The sequence below is a fragment of the Carya illinoinensis genome, chromosome 10 (genome assembly GCF_018687715.1).
Source record: "Carya illinoinensis cultivar Pawnee chromosome 10, C.illinoinensisPawnee_v1, whole genome shotgun sequence".
Lineage (NCBI taxonomy): Eukaryota > Viridiplantae > Streptophyta > Magnoliopsida > Fagales > Juglandaceae > Carya > Carya illinoinensis.
The window spans coordinates 22,888,544-22,900,000 of NC_056761.1; the positions used below are offsets into that span (position 1 = coordinate 22,888,544).

The 11,457-nt window shown below is 34.5% G+C and overlaps 2 long non-coding RNA genes and 1 other non-coding gene across 3 annotated transcripts; 1 reads left to right on the forward strand and 2 right to left on the reverse strand.

The window, feature by feature from the left end:
* Positions 1–484: 484 nt before the first annotated feature.
* Positions 485–2,897, reverse strand: LOC122278832. The gene is made up of 4 exons (XR_006229353.1): positions 2,612–2,897; positions 2,409–2,495; positions 1,862–1,910; positions 485–614 (listed from the first exon to the last, which is right to left on the reverse strand). It is a non-coding gene; the product is annotated as an uncharacterized LOC122278832 (long non-coding RNA).
* Positions 2,898–4,814: 1,917 nt separating this feature from the next.
* LOC122278150 lies at positions 4,815–6,131 on the forward strand. The gene is made up of 2 exons (XR_006229303.1): positions 4,815–5,038; positions 5,902–6,131. It is a non-coding gene; the product is annotated as an uncharacterized LOC122278150 (long non-coding RNA).
* A 246-nt stretch (positions 6,132–6,377) lies between these two features.
* LOC122280212 lies at positions 6,378–6,484 on the reverse strand. Its single transcript, XR_006229798.1, has one exon. It is a non-coding gene; the product is annotated as a small nucleolar RNA R71 (small nucleolar RNA).
* Between the last annotated feature and the right edge of the window lie 4,973 nt (positions 6,485–11,457).

Consider the following 11,457-nt stretch of genomic DNA (forward strand, 5'->3'; position numbering starts at 1 on the left):
CTGGCCCGGAACTCGGGTTTTAAATCCAGGCCGGATTCCGGACCGGATTAGCCCGGGTTATGACCCGGGTAAATCCGGGTTTGTACAACCCGGAAATCTGCATTCCGGAATCAACCCCCCCTTTTTTTTTTAATAATAAAAATGCATATTATTTTTTTTTTCAAGAAATGGATAATGTTGAAAACGTAAAAAGCATATATATTTTTTTTAATCTAAAAGCCTATATTCTACCATAATTTTTCCAAAAAAATATTGAAAAGCATAATTTTTTTAATATATAAAGCCAAAATATAATTAAATATATCAAAATGGAAAACTAAATTTTATGTAAAAATAACTAAAGTTAGAAACAACTAATTACCATGCATGAAAAAAAAAATTGATATTTATCATGTAAAATGCATGCAACATATAATGCAATTCCCTACATATTACATTATTTTGTATTTATATATTACATTATAAAACACAAAATTAAAATTTATGAAAATTACATATCTAATGGTCCTATTTTACTGCAAGACCCATGAAAATGAAGAAAACTTAAAGAGGAAACATAGATGATGGAATGGGTCCTTCAGGTCCACTAGCAAGCAATTCACTCACAAATCCACCTGCAATTCATCAAAAGAGAAGCTCATTATTAATGAAAAAGATGATGCCACCTATTCGATCTTATCAAAACATTCAAGACCAGCTGGCTTCCATGTAGTTAAAACACAGACTAACTTGAGGATAATAAATATGCATGAATCATTACACAACAAAATTTTTTTATCAGTAAATTATTCTACAACAAATTGAGGTCTGGAATAAAGGATCATGGAAAGAATGTTCAGATGCCTAAGTCCTTTCAGTTTCAGAGAACACTTGAATACAATGGAAGTTCAATAAATAGAGCTATGCTCTGCTATCTAAAGACAGACACAACAATGCAAGTAAAAGTTAAATTAATAGCTTATTAAAATTCAAAACAGTGACAAATGATAGATAAAATAGCCTGTAGAAAGTACAAGAGATCTATTAATTTGAATAGATTTGGAGTCAGCAAGATTACCTTAATGGAGAAAAAGTTACATTAGATAACTTTGCCAAGTTGAAAGAACCAAAAACATAAATAAAAAGCATATTCCAGTATTCCATGTACTAGTTTTGGTATTTTAAGTTTTTAACCCAAAAACAAAAACTAAAATGAATTTTTATGGGCTTGTTTACAGACGAAGTGCAAACAGGAAATGTTCCTATGTTCTTTAGGACCATAAGAATTCTTTTGTTTATTCCTTTCTTGTGGTTTAAAGTAGGTGCTTGAATCATTTGGTGGTTTGTGATGCTTTTGTGGGTGTCGCTTGCTAAATTATGGTTAACCTGGAGATTTTGTGCATAAATTGTGGGTAGAATATGCAAATTTGCAGATCAGTTGAGTTACCCTTTTATTGAAAAGAATTAGAACAAAAAGAACCATATATACACATACACACAGAGGATTGCAATAGGTAATGGTGAAATTATTCAGGTTAAAAAGAATTAGAAGGAAAAGAACCATATATACACATACACACACACAGGACTATTAAATAACTATGATCTGATTGGTTTGGCAGTTATTTAATACAGAACTAGATGGTTTTTTATTCAGGATACTCTGATGTTGTAAAAGTATTTATATTTTACATAGATGTATTTATGGCCTTCTTATTTACTATGTATGGCTTAAATTTGGTTGCATCGAATACTAATTTAATTTCAAGTCTCTAAGATGTCATCTTCATTACTTTAATAGCTTATTTAAACATTGTCATCAAAACAGACCCAAATCAATAAAGTAATAAAATATCATTAAATCAACAAAATAGGCATTTACCTCTGTCAACAGGAGGAAATGGACTGCCACTGGCAAAAATGGCTCAGCCCTGTGGGGAACAAAGATGAATAAACAGAAAAAAGGTCATCCTTGATTATCTGGAGGAGAAACAATAGCTTAACGATCCCAAGCAAAACAATCGAAGATTCTTTATATAAGAAAAAAGAAGCTGCACATATGATATATTTGGCATGAAGAACATGAAACACTCAAGCATGCTTCTGTTAGCTGACTCCCATGTATAAGCTTCCTCGACAGTGCATTCAAATGCATATAAATATATATCTATATATATTTATATATATAATAGTGCAGTGCTTTATATGTGACCAATCTTGTAAAACTCTCAATGATTTGCAAAATGCTATCAATGCATCAATCAATAAAAATAAGCCTGGTAGACAAAAACCAGTAAACCAGTACTTAACAAGCTAAAGCTCTAAAACCCATCACAACCGAATACTTCTCACACATTCAAACATCATCTTTAAAAAAAAACTCAAAATCACCAAAGAGAGAACATAAAAATAGAGGAAAAAAAATATACCCACGGATGAAGAAAACCTAGACAGACCGATCTACTAGATCTCCCTGATAGCCACCGGCATCCACTGCTTTGGGACCCGCTGCAAATCTGGAAAAAAAAAACGCCGGAGTGATGAAATGGAATCAAATTCTTACACTTATATGAAAAAAAAAAAAAAGGAGGTATGCCTACGATGGCTACATGAAATGGAATCAAATTCTTACACTTATAAAACTTGGTATCTACTTGTGGGTAACCTTTCATCGAGTATTCTGCCCAGCCGTGTCATTGGCAATAGCAGGCAGGCCGGTCCCCATGACTGATGAGAGCGAGAGAGGGACTGATGATGAGGCTGGTCCCCATCGAGTATGCTACCGACAGAATGCTAGAAGATGGAGAGAGGGACGACCTTTAGATTGGAGAAGGCCCCCACGACTGATGAGAGCGAGAGAGAATGAGTAAAGCGGCGGCTAGGGTTTCAGAATGTTAGATGAACGAGAGAGAGAGAGAGAGAGAGAGAGAGAGAGAGAGAGAGAGAGAGAGAGAGTGTGTGTGTGTGTGTGTGTGAGAGAGAGGGGGTATTTAGCCGAGGGGGGGAAAAAAAGAAATTAAACCGGGTACCGGGTGTTTAATTCGGTACACAGATTTGAAATCTGTACCTAGACCACATAGGTCCAAATTTTGCAATCCGGTAAAACCGGATTCTGGATCGGGCTGGATAAAATCCGGCCCCGTTGAACAGCCGGCATGAGCCATCATGGGTCAATGACAATGTCCATCATCCAATCATTCATTGCTATATAAATTACAAATAGAAAGCATTACCAGTCACTCAAAATTAACAATTACTAATTTACCAGTATCGAGTTATTTGTAGTTTTTAAGTTATAGCTAATTTACTAGTTTTTTTTTTTTTTTAAACTTTCTTTTTTTCCCTAAACCCTAAATTTAATTTTTGTTTAAACTCTAATTTTTTATTTATTTATTAAAAAGCACATTCTTTGTAGTTCTTTTCAACACTAAATTTAATTGTTAGTATTGAATCATTGATAATTAACAACTGTGAATTTTCTAGTATTCAGTTATGTATAGTTTATAAACTATAACTATTAAAAATTGTTCTATATGTACAATTACATACCATCATTTTTCTAGTTAAATACTACTATATTATAATCTAGATAATAAATTAATAGTCTTATATTATATATATATATATATATATATTATACATTATACATGGTACATGACTCACTATTAGCTAGTCAAGTTTTCTCTACTCTAATATACGTAATATGTATGATAGTGATACTATGATATGTAGTGTAGACATATAATTGATTATTAGTCTATTATTATTTTTGAATTTAGCTATATAAATTGTAGACTTTTTATACAAGTATATATGTGATAGCCCGAACTTAGCCAAATCCTTGCTTGTTACTTTTCATTATTTTTGCCTTAGTCCAATTAGAATCTAGCCTTATAGACTGTGAAGATGGGAACTTGGTAGTGACATGGGCTCTACCTTTTTGCTAAAGAGATAGGGGCCCAAGCTCACAAGAAAGCCCAAAGGACTAGTGAGTTTTGGCCATTAAGGGTGTAGGGTTTTGAAAACCTAATTAGGGTTTGGGTACAAGGAGTAGGCACCAATTGGAAAGAGATCCTTGAATTTTCTTAAGTCCTAATTATTTAGGGGTTTCAATTTTGACGAGAAACCTTGCCACTTGGCAAGCGTGCAACCAAGCTTCTAGAAGAAGCTTAAAGGAGGGAGGAGACAGGCCATTTTTGGCCATAAGGAAGGGGGTACCACTTGGCACACATGCAAGATGAGGTGATGACTTGTATAATTTAGTATATTTTATCACTTTTTAACTCTAAACTTTGTCTAATTTTATTTATTTTTGTTGAATTTAAGCTTTATTGTTATTATTTAAATCTTATTTCAGATTTAAAGAAAATGAAGATCAAGTTTTTAGAAGCCTACCATCTAAGAACTCTCTCTCATTTATATTAAGATTTATTTGAATATGAGCGCTGATCATCAAAACTGTTTTGAAGATAAAGATCAAGTTGAAATTAAAAGCCAAAAATTGAAGGAATTAAAAAGAAAAAGAAAAAAGAAAAAGAAAGTGATTGGACGACAAAGCAAAAGAAAAGGAGATTATTTGACTTGGTCTTGGACGTGGAAAGGAGATGATTTGCATGTATGTGAGGCCCTTTTTATTTATGGAAGTTTGACTTGGTAAAAAGCTTAGAAGCTAATGATAATATGCGAGACATACGCTGGGTTCTTGGTTTGCACGAAACAGATGCAAAACAACTTTGATATGCTATTGGACGTGGAAAGGAAGTAGGCGAGTTTGACTTGGTCTTTACAGAAGGAATGGAGCAACTTTAGCCTTTCATTTTTGATTTTACGGAAGACATAGGAGATTTCAAGCCATCCGTTTGAGCGAGTTCCACGCATTGCACGCACGAACAAACACGTAGAGAAATTAATTGATTCTGCTGGGATCATAGACGCACGCACTGAAAAGAGATAGATAATTTTTTCCTTTCGTTTGGAGGACGCTGCGACTGAGAAGCTGCGACTGCGAGGAGCATTTTTCAGTGTTCATTTTCTTTCCATTATTCTTAGAAACATTATGGTGAATTGTTTATATTGAATTTAATTTTTACCATGCACTAAATTTTCTTTATTCTAGGAAAACTATGTAATCTAGTTACGAACTATGCTTGATTTCTTATGCTAATTTAAAGTAATTCTTTCTTTGTTTGTCCGATTTATTCTAAGTTTATTGCTTCTAATTAACTGGCCATTAATTAGATGATTTTTAATCTCATGATTTGTTATTGAAAGAGAGAATTATAGGATAGATCTTGAATATTTCAGCATAGGTAAATATAGAGATCGAAAGACTTGTATGAACCTATGTCGTATTAAAATCATTAGTCTTATTACTTTCTTGCTTTATTAATTTGCATACTCTTGTATAAAATGATGAACAAGAATAATTTGCAATTGACTATCGAAATAGGCTTTTGGATAAATTAGAGACTTGCTAACAAACAAAGAGAATTAAATTTAATTAGTTAGATGAAAAAGGCATAGTGAGGGATTAGGTGAAATCGATTTCCTAGAAGTTTTCTTTCCCATTGATTTGATCTTTGAACAATATCTTTCTTTTCCTTTGATTATTTTCTTTGAATTAATTTTATTTTAAATTGCAATTACAAAACTTTTAGTGACTTTTCTAAATAGAGTCAAGATTAGTATAATTTCGATACTTGTCAAAAGTAAGTTATCAATCCCTGAGGACAATACTCTTCTCATTACTTTACTATAAAACTATGATATTGTGCACTTGTAGTTTTGCACAGATCAAGTTTTTTGCGCTGTTGCCGGGAATTGGTTTATTCTTATTTTTGTCAATATCGATACAAAGTAATTTTGGCTTTAATTTAGAATTTTATTTTATTTTATTTTTATATTTTATTTTTTTCTCTACAGGTGTGTTTTTGACTTTGGATGCGCTGTGCTAGATCTCATGACATTACTCCTTTTGATCCGGAGATTGAAAGAACTCTTAGATCACGAAGAAAAAATAAAATACTAGCCATGGCTGACGGACAGCATGATGCACTGCCACGCACCTTGAAGGATTATGTACATCCAATTATGAATGAAACTACTCAGATATAAGATGCCAAGTCATTAATGCCAACAACTTTGACCTCAAACTAGCCTTGATTAGCATATTGCCACTTGATGATCCCAATATTCATTTGGCGATATTTTTGGAGATTTGCAATACTGTAAAAATTAATGGTGTTACTGAAGACACCATTAGACTAAGATTGTTTCCTTTTTCATTGAGGGACAAGGCTAGAGGTTGGCTACAATCTCTACAGCTAGGAAGCAACACTAGTTGGCAGGACATGGCTAAAAAGTTTCTGACTAAATTCTTTCCACCTGCAAAAATAGCCCAACTCAAGAGTGAGATTGGTCAATTCAAGCAAAATAATTTTGAGTCACTCTATAAAGTGTGAAAAAGGTATAAAGATATGATTCGACGCTGCCCTCAACATGGATTACCGGATTGGTTGCAAGTTCAGATGTTCTATAATGGGTTAAATGGGCAAACTCGAACTGTAGTTGATGCTGCTGCTAATGGAACTTTGATGTCAAATACAACTGAGGGTGCTACTTCTCTTTTGGAATAAATGGCCTCAAACAATCATCAATGGCTAACTGAAAGAACTATGGCTAAGAAAGTTGCTGGAATTCATGAATTGGAGCCGTTAGCTGATTGAGCTGAAATATTGCATATTTTAGCTATTTAAAACCAATGTATTTTAAATTCATCATGACATTATTATTGGTTTTAAATGGAAAAATGGTTAAAGTGAATAAATCAAAGTTGTGATTTTAATTGATTAAAAGCATGACTTTCTGCTTGAATTCTACCAACTATTGATTACTGTGCATTCTAGTCCATAATTTTTCTTGCTTTCTATTATCATTTGTGTTTGTACCATTGTTCTCCTTGTTCTCCTTGTGCTTCCTAAACAATAGTTGGGATGTAGAGAAGCTAGTGTAGTTGGTGGGGACTGATGTAGCGGAGGCAATTGTTTCTAATCTTGGGGGTCGAAAGCAAGGTGATGACCGTCTTATATGGCTAGTTACGTCGGATGGGTCTTTCCCTACCAAGAGTGTTTGGTCTTTTGTTCGAGTTATTGCTCCTAAATCTCAATGGTCTCATTGGATTTGGCATGGTATTTTGCCAAAGAAATTTTCCATACTCATGTGGAAGGCATTGAATAATAACCTTTCTGTGGATGATCAGATTAGAAGAATTGGTGTCCCTCTAGTTTCCAAGTGCAAATGCTGCCATGAAGGTGCTTTTGAGGATCTCAACCATGTTCTCTATGGAGGTAATATAGCAGTGGCCATATGGAAGTTTAGCTCACATTTGCTAGGCATTCCTTATGTCGCTAGTCGATCATGGAAGGCTACGGTTGAGGCTTGGTTTCGTTGAGCTTCAAAGTTATCTCAACAAAGAGAGATTATGCTGAGGAAAATCAAGAACAAACACCATGCAGCAACCACTCACTCGGAACTGCACTCACACAATGCACATTCAGCAGAACAAACACGTGTTCACTCGGAAAGCAGCAAAGCAAAACACTCACTCGGACATGCTTTGACAGCCAATCAACCATGCAGCACATGGACAGCAAAAGAAATGGACATGCTTTGACAGCCAATCACACATGCAGCAATAAACGTGACAGCAGCCACTCACACGATGCAACCATGCAGCACATGGACAGCACTCAAACAAACCATGCACATGCAGACAGCAAGCAGCAGGAGAAGAAATGGACGATGCACATGCAGAACAGAAAGCATCATTCGGACAGCAGCTACTACAACAAAACACATGGACAGCACACATGCAGAACAGAAAGCATCAATCAGACAACATCACATGGACAGCAGCTCACACATGCAGAAAAGTGCAAAAACCAGCAAAACATTCGAACATATGCAGAACACAATGCACATGCAGCAGACCATTCACTCGGATGTGCAGCAACTACTACAGCAATGAACCTGCAGTAAGGACAAGCACACATGCAGAACAGAAAGCATCAATCGGACAGCAAAACACATGGATAGCACACATGCAGAAACAGCAGGATTATTTTTTTTCCCTTCTTTCTTTTTCATTCGGTTAGTTAGAGCAGCTGGAGATCAGCTATTTATTAGCTGGTAGCAGCAGCAGCAGAAGGCAGTTTTTGTTTTGGACTTATTTTCTCTTTTTTTAGAAGCTAGCGGCAACAGCAGATTTCTTTGCTTTTATTTTATTCTCGTTCCAGACACATTTTTACTTTTGGTTCCTTTTCGTTGGAGGGAGGGACGGACGGAACTCCGGAAGTCTCTCATTTTATTTTACTTCGGTTCATTCCTTTGTTTATTTGTCTCTTATTTGGTGCTCATTCCTTGTCACGTTGCAGATTGAACTTGATTGTTCTAGGGGAGAGTTGTGTTCGGCAGGTTTTTTTTGTTTTAACTTAAACATAGTGTTGTGTTCGGCAGTTTTTATTTTTGGCTACAATGCTTTGTTGTTTTAAGAATTTTTATTAAGTATTAAGAATTGTTTTAGAATTTTATCTCATTAATTGTAATACCTTAATTTCTTTCAAGTGTGCTAGTTGGTTTCATGCAACAAGAGAATTGTTTTTAGTTTTTAATCAAGTATGTTAGTTTAATTTATTGCAAGAAAAGTTTTGGTGGAGAACTTTTGTTTTTGTTTTAGTTGGGTAATTTAATTGTTGTTTACTTATTTCATGTTATTTATTTTTATTGTTTCTTTAAGCTTTCATTTAATAGTGATTACAATTGTTATGTGTTATTTTAAGAATTTGTGATTTAAATACAAAGACAAATTCTAGAATCTTGGTTTTATGCATTTTTAATTTTCAGTGCATGTTTTGTCAATTACTTTCTAATTTAGTTTAATTCTTAATTTAGTTTTATTAATTTCTGAGTTTAATCTATTAGTCCTTTACATTCCAATTCGACAATCAAAATCAAAAGACATGAATCTAGTCCATGACTAATACCCTTTTCCATCCATTGCACATACCATCATTTTATTTTGTCTTTGTGAAGTTTTTCACACATTTTTCAACGAGTTTAATTTTAAGTAACTTTCCCTGAGGAGACGATCTAGGAATTTATTCCTAATTATTACACGACATCCTCCTGCACTTGGGATAGCATTAGTGCTACTCATTTTTGAGTGAGTCATTAGCAGCCCTTTTAGCTCAAGTTGCTACTCTATCTCATCAGATTTCAACTTTGACAACCCAAAGGATACCACAAAGTACAGAATATGTTGCAGCTACAAGTATGATAGTTCCGAGCAATGAAGAGAGTTAAGAACAAATTCAGTACATCAACAATTGGAACTACAACTATCGTAGTAATCCTATGCCAAATTACTACCATCTAGGGCTTCGAAATCATGAGAATTTATCTTATGGAAATATAAAGAATGCGTTACGATCTCAACCTCCTCCAGGATTTGATAGTCAACCAAGCGAGAAGAATATGTCACCTGAGGATGCCATGGTTTCCTTTGTTTAGGAGACAAATGCATGGTTTAAAAAAACTGATTCACAATTGGACAACATTGAGACTCATTGTAGCATTATGGGAGCCACTATGAAGAATCTTGAAGTGCAAATTGGGCAATTGGCCACGACCATCAATGCCCAACAAAGAGGAGCTTTTCCTAGCAATATAGAAGTGAATCCAAAGGATCAATGCAAGACCATCACACTTAGAAGTGACAAAGAAATTGAGAGGTCACCATGAAAGGAAAGCGAGTCCACCCTTACAGCTATGAACAATGGCCAAAGTAAGAATAAAGTAGAAGAAGAGGAGGATGTTAATGATACATTAAGGGAGACTGACATGCCTCCAACAATTTCATTTCTTGACAATCTCTCTACTCGACTTCCTTATTGTCAACATTTTCAAAAACAAAAATTAAATAAGCAATTTTCTAAGTTTTTAGATATTTTTTAAGAAACTTTACATAAATATTCCTTTTGCAGATGTCTTGGAACAAATGCCAAACTATGTCAAATTCCTAAAGGACATCATTTCCAAGAAGAGAAGGTTGGAGTTTGAAACGGTTAAACTTTCTGAAGAATGCAGTGCCATTCTTCAAAAGAAATTACCTTAAAAATTAAAAGATCCGGGGAGTTTTACTTTACCTTGCACTATTGGAAATTTATTTTTTGATAAAGTTTTATGAGATCTTGGTGCTAGCATTAATCTTATGCCACTTTCTGTTTGTAGGAAATTAGAACTTGGAGAGATGAAACAAACAACAATTTCTTTGCAACTAGCAGATTGATCCATCAAGTATCCACGTGGAATCATAGAAGTTGTATTGGTAAAGGTGGACAAATTTATTTTTCCTGCTGATTTTGTGGTGTTAGATATGGAGGAAGATGAAAAAGTGCCACTAATTCTTGGTCAACCATTCTTGGCTACGGGAAGGGCTTTAATTGATATTCAAAATGGTGAATTAACATTGAGAGTTAATAAGAAAGAGGTTATGTTCAACATTTACCAAGCCATGAAATTTTCAGAAGATCCAAATACTTGCTTTCGGGTAGATGTCATTAATCAATGTGTAGAAGATATGATAGCCGATCACCTAGAACGATGTATCACCACTTCATCTCAAGCTTATGATTTTAATAACTCTGCTGTTTGTGAATCTGATTTACCTTTTCTTATTGAAAAATTTCTCCACTATGTATTTTCCTTGGGAGTATCGCAGCAAGTTACATCATTTAGTAATGAAGAAGGGAGGCTAGAGCTAATGGTAGCAAAGACGGATTCTGTGATTTCTAAAGAAAATATGCATCAAACTACAACTCCGAAATTGAAGCAATTACCTGAGCATCTTCGCTATGCATTCTTGAGTGATAGTTATACATTTTCAGTGATTGTTGCTGCATCACTCACACCCGAATAAGAGGAAAAGTTGCGTGTGTTAAGGGAGCTTAGAACAACCTTGGAATGGACTATTTTTGACATAAAAGGTATAAGTCCTTCCATTTGCATGCACAAAATTTTAATGGATGAACTTTACAAACTGACGATCGAGCACCAAAGAAAATTAAATCCAGCAATGAAGGAAGTCGTGAGAGCTAAAATTTTGAAACTCCTCAATGCTGGAATTATCTATGCTATTTAAGATAGCTCATGGGCAAGTCCAGTGCAGGTTGTACCAAAAAAGGGTGGAATGATGGTAGTGAAAAATGACAATAATGAGTTTATTCCTACAAGAACAGTCACGGGTTGGCGTGTATGCATGGATTACCGTAAGTTGAACAAAGCAACAAGGAATGATCATTTTTCACTTCCATTCATTGATCAAATGTTGGATCGATTGGTTGGGTATTCCTATTATTGCTTCTTAGATGGTTATTTGGAGTATAACTAGATTGTTATAACCCCTGAAGATCAGGAGAAAAC